Here is a 9,830-nt window from a genome sequence, read left to right as displayed (position 1 = left end):
ATCGGGATTTTGAGTCTGACCGCGCAGACACTTCTTCAGTAATTCCGGATTTCCAGATCTCTGTAAACAGGTTTTATGATATCCATGACTGCTGCCAGGATGGAATGTTTATGGTTGTACGAACTGTTTGAGTACGGGGCATTGCAGTAATTGCACCATGAATCAGGTCCGGGAGGGCAAAGGTGGTGTACTGGTTTTTAATCAGTTGACAGTCTGTGGAAAAAAGTAGCCCATACTGCATGCTTCATTTCAAAGAAATACTCAGTTTATTTCTGATGGCCATTCCGCAATACCGCTGTAGTTCATTAATCATTTTGTCTGTCAGCCTGCCTCTTACGGTTTTACCATCAGAAAGTTTATTGTCTCTCAAACTTTGTTTCAACTTTCTCAACCTGGTGACCATCCTCTTCTGGACATGACCAATACATTGCAGTTTTGTGTTAATCTTCTCACTATAAGGCTGAGTGGCTACTACACTGTTATAAGCTTTTGAGTCTCCATCACCTAAGAACTTAGTGTAAAACACTCCCCTTTCGTTCACAGATCGACTAAAAATTTCAATAGCTGCAGTGGCCTCCATACTACCATTTGTTCCTTCATAATTTCTGTCGCAGATATGCCCTTCCTCATTCCCTGATTTACACTTGTAACTTTGTTTCGTTAAAATCTGGAAATCTCTTATCTTTCCAGAATCCACACTGGTCAGCGTAGCAACCGAATTCTTAGAACTGTAGCCGCGATTCTGCCAAGTGCCATCAAAAGCTACTGTTATGGCAGTCATACCATTATTTATTTCAACAGCTTTGTTCGCAGCGCCCTTCGTGGGTCACATGCAACAGATTTCACAACAGCTCCAATAAATCCTGCATACTTGTCCATTTTACAAGGTCGACGTGGCATTTTCATCATGGCTCACATTGTTTCTGCTGCATTGTGTCCTTTGACAATAGCTCTCAATCCATAGAACCACCTAATATTTACTTCAAAATAATTGTCTTTACACTTATCAGAATTCCAAAATGATTGAAAATATTTACAATTAATGATAAGTTTCCTGGCTAGTCCATTTGATATGTCTTCATGTAAACTAACTGGCCCTCCACATATTTTACAACACACACATTCACCTAACAGCCTTGTTAGAATGTGTAAATCTGTCAGAATATAACCTGACCCACCTTTTACATCACTTTAGATTTGAGAAAACTGTGTATAACGACGTTTTATTTTAATCTTCGAAACACTAATGGGTGTTTCTCTAGATAATGACGAGTTTGCCTGTATTTCATTGTTTGTAACTTCACACGCCACATCTTGAACACAATGTTTCCCTTCATTCGAAAATCTATTACCATGAAACCCCCGTTTCTTAAAAACACTTAGTTTTGACTTCATACTTTACTTCTCGAGAGATTTGCCAATCTGTTCGACACTTTTCCTCGGAAAAACGTTAGCACTTCGACATAGAAGGCGCGTTTATACTACGAAACAATACGATACTGTTTTTGACAGTGTTACCAATACAAACACGCAATTTAACATTTATAAAACAGCAATCCACAACCTTCTGCATAAAAAATTACCGATTTTATTACATCTTGAAGTAACGCAGGTAAAAATTTTAACATTATCAACCAGTGTAGATTATATTTAAAAAATAAAATAAAATACTTCCCATGTGAGTTTATAAGTGATATATATGCATATATATCATTTTATTTGGGAAATCGCAATTTTTATAATGAGATAAATATCCGCAAATGTGAAAAAAAAATTTCCGTTCTAACTCCACTTAAGCTAAGAACAACACACACACCCCTGCCCGAGGGAGGGCTCGAACCTCCGGCGGGGTGCTGCCATTCATGAGCAGCATTCCAGGGGACATTTTCCAACAGGATACCGCTCGCCCACATACCGCTGTTGTAACCCAACATGATCTACATAGTGTCGATATGTTGCCTTGGCCTACTCAATCACCGGATCTGTCTTCAGTGGAACGCATATGGGTAGATTGGTATCGACTACTACAGTAATTAAATTTTTCTACACTCAGATACAGTTTGGGCTATCGTTTAAGATAGGGAAAGTTAGTTTTGTGCGAGATTCTGAGCACTAGTTACAGCCAGGTGCGGGCCGGATTGCAGTAAGTTACGTTGACCAGTGGTTGTGAAGTGGAATGGAGGCCGCAGGGCTGCCAAACCGCTGAAAAGCGTAAACGCAGCGGTTTGCATGTCGCAAGTTACAGGAAGAAGGGGCCCACTGGCACAACCGGGGTGTGGGGTGTACGTGACTCGGAGCGATGCGATAGCGAAACAGAGGCGCGCAGCCGACTACAAATAGGTGTTGTTTTCTAACGAGATTCATTCAAGTTTGGCAGCTCTTCTGGATGGCGGGGCGTGTCACTCTGCCGGGCTACATGCAGCAACAGATGGGGTTCGACCCTCTGAGGCTGACGCGGGGTCTGCAGCCAGCCAGGGCACGCCCACTAGCTCCACAGATGACGAAGAGATTGATGAAATGTATGATGACATAAAAGAAATTATTCAGATAGTGCAGGGAGACGAAAATTTAATAGTCATGGGTGACTGGAACTTGATAGTAGGAAAAGGAAGAGAAGGAAACGTAGTAGGTGAATACAGAATGGGGGTAAGGAATGAAAGAGGAAGCCACCTGGTAGAATTTTGCACAGAGCATAACTGAATCATAGCTAACACTTGGTTCAAGAATCATAAAAGAAGGTTGTATACATTGAAGAAGCCTGGAGATACTGACAGGTTTCAGATAGATTATATAATGGTAAGACAGATATTTAGGAACCAGGTTTTAAATTGTAGGACATTTCCAGGGGCAGATGTGGACTCTGATCACAATCTATTGGTTATGAACTGTAGATTAAAACTGAAGAAACTACAAAAAGGTGGTAATTTAAGGAGATGGGACCTGGATAAACTGAAAGAACCAGAGGTTGTAGAGAGTTTCAGGGATAGTATAAGGAAACAATTGACAAGAATGGGAGAGGGATGAAGTAGTGAAGGCAGCAGAGGATCAAGTAGTTAAAAAGACGAGGGTTAGTAGAAATCCTTGGGTAACAGAAGAAATATTGAATTTAACTGATGAAAGGAGAAAATATAAAGATGCAGTAAATGAAGCAGGCAAAAAGGAATACAAACGTCTCAAAAATGAGATCGACAGGAAGTTCAAAATGGCTAAGCATGGATGGCTAGAGGACAAATGCAAGGATGTAGAGGCGTATATCACTAGGGGTAAGATAGATACTGCCTACAGGAAAATTAAAGAGACCTTTGGAGGAAAGAGAACCACTTGCATGAATATCAAGAACTCAGATGGAAACCCAGTTCTAAGCAAAGAAGGGAAAGCAGAAACGTGGAAGGAGTATATAGAGGGTCTATACTAGGGCAATATTATGGAAATGGAAGAGGATGTAGATGAAGATGAAATGGGAGATATGATACTGAGTGAAGAGTTTGACAGAGCACTGAAATACCTAAGTCGAAACAAGGCCCCAGGAGTAGACAACATTACATTAGAACTACTGATAGCTTTGGAATAGCCAGCCCTGACAAAACTCTACCATCTGGTGAGCAAGATGTATGAGACAGGCGAAATACCCTGAGAATTCAAGAAGAATATAATAATTCCAATCCCAAAAAAGCAGGGGTTGACAGATGTGAAAAGTACCGAATTATCAGTTTACTGACCCTACGACTTACCTTAGAAAATAGATTAAGGAAAGGCAAACCTACGTTTCTAGCATTTGTAGACTCAGAGAAAGCTTTTGACAATGTTGACTGGAATACTCTCTTTCAAATTCTGAAGGTGGCAGGGGTAAAATACAGGGAGCGAAAGGCTATTTACAATTTGTACACAAACCAGATGGCAGTTATAAGAGTCGATGGGCACGAAAGGGAAGCAGTGGTTGGGAAGGGAGTGAGACAGGGTTGTAGCCTATCCCCGATGTTATTCAATCTGTATATTGAGCAAGCAGTAAAGGAAACAAAAGAAAAATTCGGAGTAGGATTTCAAATCCATGGAGAAGAAATAAAAACTTTGAGGTTCGCCGATAACATTGTAATTCTGTCAGAGACAGCAAAGGATCTGGAAGAGCAGCTGAACGGAATGGACAGTGCCTTGAAGGGAGGATATTAGATGAACATCAACAAAAGCAAAACGAGGATAATGGAATACAGTCGAAATAAATCGGGTGATGCTACTAGAATTAGATTAGGAAATGAGACGCTTAAAGTAGTAAAAGAATTTTGCTATTTCGGGAGCAAAATAACTGATGATGGTCGAAGTAGAGAGGATGTAAAATGTAGACTGGCAATGACAAGGAAAGCGTTTCTGAACAAGAGAAATCTGTTAACATCGAGTATAGGTTTAAGTGTCAGGAACTCGTTTCTGGAAGTATTTGTATGGAGTGTAGATACGTATGGAAGTAAAACGTGGACGATAAATAGTTTAGACAAAAACAGAATAGAAGCTTTCGAAATGTGGTGCTACAGAAGGATGCTGAAGATTAGATGGGTAGATCACATAACTAATGGGGAGGTAATAGAAATGGGGAGAAGAGAAATTTGTGGCCCAACTTGACTAGAAGAAGGTATCGGTTGGTAGGACATATTCTGAGGCATAAAGGGATCACCAATTTTGTATTGGAGGGCAGCACGGAGAGTTAAATTCGTAGAGGGAGACCAAAAGATGAATACACTAAACAGATTCTGAAGGATGTAGGTTGCAGTAGGTACTGGGAGATGAAGAAGCTTGCACAGGATAGAGTAGCATGGAGAGCTGCATCAAACCAGTCTCAGGACTGAAGACCACAACAACAAAAACAATAGAGAGGCTGAAGTGGACTTAACATAATAGATTCCTCACAACTTCAACTATTTCGCACATAAATTACTTTATAAAAACTTTAGCCTCTGATTTCTACTGAAATTAAAGGTGTTGCGTATGATTACACAGATTTATTATCATAAAGACAAGTGTGAAATACAATGAGTAAACGTAATAACACACAATTAAAAAGAACATGAAAATTTCTGCAGTGCATTTGACAAGAATAGGAAGGTGTGGTGTCCTATACCACGGTTCTCGATTGGAATGTGGATAACGCAGTCAGTCTAAAATTCACAGGACTGACGGAGGTTGTGGGTGGCAAACTATACACGAGTGCGCCATGCGGTCATTGAGCTACGACAGCTGCTCTTAGCAGGGACGACCGCTGCAGGCGGTCAGGAATTCAGCTCCAACATTCCTACCGAACTGGAGCAGCACGGTGCCTACGACTCACCATCGGGAGTCTGCAACGCGGCGAACAGTGCGCCACAGCGATGATTCGACCGTCGTACCTGAATCACCGTTGCTCGTTGCCGGGCCCGAAGCTGCGCCTTCAAACTGGGCACGAAATTTTAATGCTTCACGAGCCAAGACCCTCAGCCACAAAATTCGTACAGATTTGCCTCCTGGCAAGAAACCGAAAATCGACCTGAGTGTATGGTGGACCTTGCGGCTGTCACACAACACTTACAATTCTGACAGTCTAATTATGACTTCTCTCCCGTAGACAAATGGCAATTCATGTCCTCTCCTCACTGCCTCCAAACCGCAAACCCCGCCTTCACCCTACAATTTCCGCAGTGCGACTCCTTCTATTCTACTCTGTTAAGTGTTTTTCAAATCCAAGTACTCCACGTGGAGCAGCTTCAAAATCCGCATTCCAGAAATAAGGTGCCGTGAATTGTCTTTTTCGCTGTGTATTTTTAAATTCACGGTACTGCATCCGTCCAACAGATACGCAGATCCTCTTCAAACTATCTTCTCTCTATATGAAGATGGTGTCTGTTCTTTCGGGCATGTCCGAAGGAACAGATACCATCTTCATACAGTTAAGGCCAACCGGCCATTGACCTTCTTCTGTGCGGATGTACACGCATTTGCCCGAACTCTTACGGGACTCGCTCAGATTGTCTGCCCCGAGTAATGAGTGTAATGTGCAGGGGCATTACGAATGTAGTGTGTGGACATTAAGTCGGGAATGTGGGTCTCTAGGGGACGGTGCAAGGGATAAGTCCCTACAGTCGCACTATTCTCTGTACCCTCGTTGGCTCAGATGGATACAGCGTCTGCCCTGTAAGCAGGAGATCCAGGTTTCGAGTCCCGGTCGGGGCACATATTTTCAACTTCCCTCTTGAAGTATAGTAACGCCTGTCGGCAGTTGAGAGTCTTCATTTAATTATCGTTTCATTCTTTCAATCTTCTCTGTATCTTGACATCAGACACACACTCTCTGGTACGCGCTTCGAAGTCCCAGTCAGCACGCCAAGCAAAATATCGCTTCTGAATTCATGCGGGAACAGCGGTGTGGTAGCCGGTGCACCTCTCAAAGAACAAATGCAGAAAATTTTGGAACGCCTGGGCGGCAGTTATCGAGCTACGTCGACCCATTTCATCAAAGTGAAAATGTTTTATTTCACAGGCAGAAACGGCGTTCCCCGAAAGGCTCACAGGAAAAAGTGTCGTCTGGAATATCTATGAAAGCTAAGGCATGTTCTATCGTCTGCAAGGGTCAGTTACTAGTGCCCTGTGCTGACACGCTTCTGCAAAAGTGCCGTAAAAAATTTGTCGCCGGAATCTTCGGCAAACTGGCTCATGTCCCGCTATGTACGTGTCCCACGTGACACCGGTCTGCTCCCCGCTGCTAGGACCTGTCTGTCATCTGCAAGAGTAAGTGTGACTGTGACTCTTCATTCGTCGCCCATCATACCAGAGCTCAGCCCTTCACATTTTCTAAATACCCTGGTGTAAAGTGGCTGTTTTGTACCTCTACCGGCTGCGGCAACCATGTCCAACAGCAGCCTTAACTGGGCATGGGGTAAACGCATTTCCAACACGAGCAGAGTTCCTTCACCTCAAAATACAGCACCAAAACTTCGTTATAACCAACACCAAGACTAATCACTGTCAATCCTCCATACTGTTCAGTGATCTGATCACTCCATATCCTTAATGTGACATGGGTGTTCTAATATGCCGTCAAGGGCACGGCCGACTTCCTCCCCCGTCCATCCCTAATCCGATGAGACCGAGGACCTCGCTGTCTGGTCTCCTTCCCCAAACAACCCAACCCAACCCCAATGTGCCGTCGGTACACAACTGAGAGAGAGAGACGAGCCCAAAGGAGTAGCCACCTTTCAGCTGCAGCCACCCTTTCATGTCAGGCTGTTCTGGAGTCTGTTTTCGAATGTTTGCCCATAAGAGGCCAGGAAAGGCAACACTTCCTCATGAGGGTGTGGTACGGCCAGACAGGGGGGACACGTATTTTTCAGTGATCACGATGCAATATGTGTCGCCCAGTTGAGTCAATTCCGTATTGCGCAACATTACAGTTTCCATGTACCTCGTTATTTGGCTGTAATGTACGTCACCGACTAAACCAGAATCATATTTCAGATTTAGAAGTTCTCAGCACAGCACCAACTAGTCAAAAATATTACACTATTTCTTGACCATGGCACCTCATGCATCAGAGGAAGCCCATTTGGGACGAGCAGTGGATCAGTCGCTCACTAGTGCGACGTAAGAAAACGTGTGCTTGAAGTGTTGTGCACATATGGAGAACACCACTTTGTGAGCTGCCAATGTATGCTCTGTCTCTGACCCACGCCACTCACTCCAGGTGTCGACTGCTCTGATAACTGACAACGTGCCACACTGGGCTACAGTTCTGCTTTGGACTATGGCTACAATAATTTATCTTCACGGAAAGGTATCGCTCTCTCTTCTTACCGTACTATTTGCTCAATTTCCTCTCTGTTGCCAAAATGAACACTACACTAGCTAGGTGCCTTCAGCGTACCTAACATGAATGACGAAGCTAAAAGTTCTCTGTGAAAAGTCCACGCTACAAGCAGACGCAGCAGAATGACGCTACTGACTGGATCCTCAGATCGTACATTGCTCACTGCCATTGTGTCACCTCACCAACCGCCTTTTTCCAATGTTAATTGAAGTTTATTAGAGCTCAGCTGGAGAATCTTAATATGGACCATCTGTAGAGAGTGTTTCCGTAAGGGCGTGCAGAAGCGCAACAGGACATGGAGAATGCTCTTGCTTCCTAAGATGTGATTCCAAACACACCTGGGATATTTGTCAGGGTGTCATGCTTGCATTGTAGTTGATGGGCGTCAGTTTGAGCACATTTTGTAGGATACAGTGCAAATGGTACGTTCATTGCATCAATTATGGTATTTGCAATTAACTGTAATAATGTAAATAAAAAAGTACACCGTAATGTGATTTTATTCCTATTATCTCCTTAAGCTGGCTTCTCCGACCCCAGATTCCCAATCTCAATTTGTTCAGTGGAGCATTCTCTATGTCCTGTTAAATTTTTGCACGCTCTTGCGGAAACACCCTATATAAATTCACAAGCCAGAGTGAAGCGCGCTGCGTAGCGTACAGCCCACAATTGCTAATCATTCTCTTTCCTGAGCAAGTCGGTGCAGTGACTGGACACTAGCCACATACTCATGAGGACAACTGTTAAAATCCCGCAGCGCCACCCAGATTTAGTTTCCCGTAATTTTTCTAAATGGTTCTTCTCAGCCAGCCTATAAATAAGCGACTTTTACGACTCTTTTTGGAAAAACTAGTCACGCAATCAATACAAATGTTTTGCACATTATTTATTGATTCTTGGACAACACCGATTTTTTTTAAGAAATTCAGTCATCGTGAAGCCCTCCATATGTCGAGTTAAAGTTGCTCTACCAAAATCAGGTGTCTCCACGACAGAAGTCTTGCAGTATACAAATTTATTAGAAATCAAAAGACAAACAAGTCGCTTAATCCATGGGATATTGCGCACTGACTCAAAGTTTTCTGAAATTTGACAAAATAATTAAATGAAGGACGTTTGAAACAAAGTAGTAGTTTTATCGAGTGTTTTAGGTCACGTTTTTTGCAACAAATAACGAATGAATTAAATTCCAAATATTAGCATATTACTCCTTGCAGACATGCCCAAGGACTAATTCAATCAAATTTCAGAAATATATCTTTATTAGTGAGTTCGAAATCCATTCCTTCAACTTGAGACACTCCTCGGGCATGTATACAAGGAATAGTAGGCTAATTTTTTATTTTAATTTATTCATTAGTCATCGTAAAAAACGTGACCAAAAACACATGACGAAACCACATCTTTGTTTCTTATTTTTCCAAATTTCAAAAACTCTGCTATTGCTGTGTGCAATATCCTATAGATTAAGAAAATAGTTTGTTTTTTGATTTCAGATAAGATTTGCAGACTACAGGACATCGTCATGGACACCCCATTTCCGACAGAACAACTGTAACTGCCCGGACATGTACTAGGCCTTCAGCTCTGTCTGCATGTACTAAGGGTAATAATGAAGTTTTAATTATGAAGCTGTGTCCAAAAGAGGAATGTTGAGGTATTAGCCTTCCTCTATATATTTACTTTTGAATGTAACTCATTTTTCCTTGCGACGGATGGCAGACTCTTTAGTTGTAGAAATCTGCGGTTTTAATGTTCAATAATTCTTTCACCACCCAATGTGGTTTATTGATCCAGAGAACGAAGAAAAGACGCGGCGTGCCATATCAGAAGTGTACAGCAACTGGGGGACGTACAAAATTTGATAGCTCAGAGAATGAGCATGCCTGACGTGAAATTTTATGAAAAGAGCCAAATCACGCTGATTCAATGACATAAGCTACAACGTAGTCATCAAGAAAACTCTGCTTCTCTCGGTGGGTATACACCGTCTTTCTGCAAAAGGTCA

The sequence above is a fragment of the Schistocerca nitens genome, chromosome 4 (genome assembly GCF_023898315.1).
Source record: "Schistocerca nitens isolate TAMUIC-IGC-003100 chromosome 4, iqSchNite1.1, whole genome shotgun sequence".
Lineage (NCBI taxonomy): Eukaryota > Metazoa > Arthropoda > Insecta > Orthoptera > Acrididae > Schistocerca > Schistocerca nitens.
Note: the sequence above shows the minus strand (reverse complement) of the source record.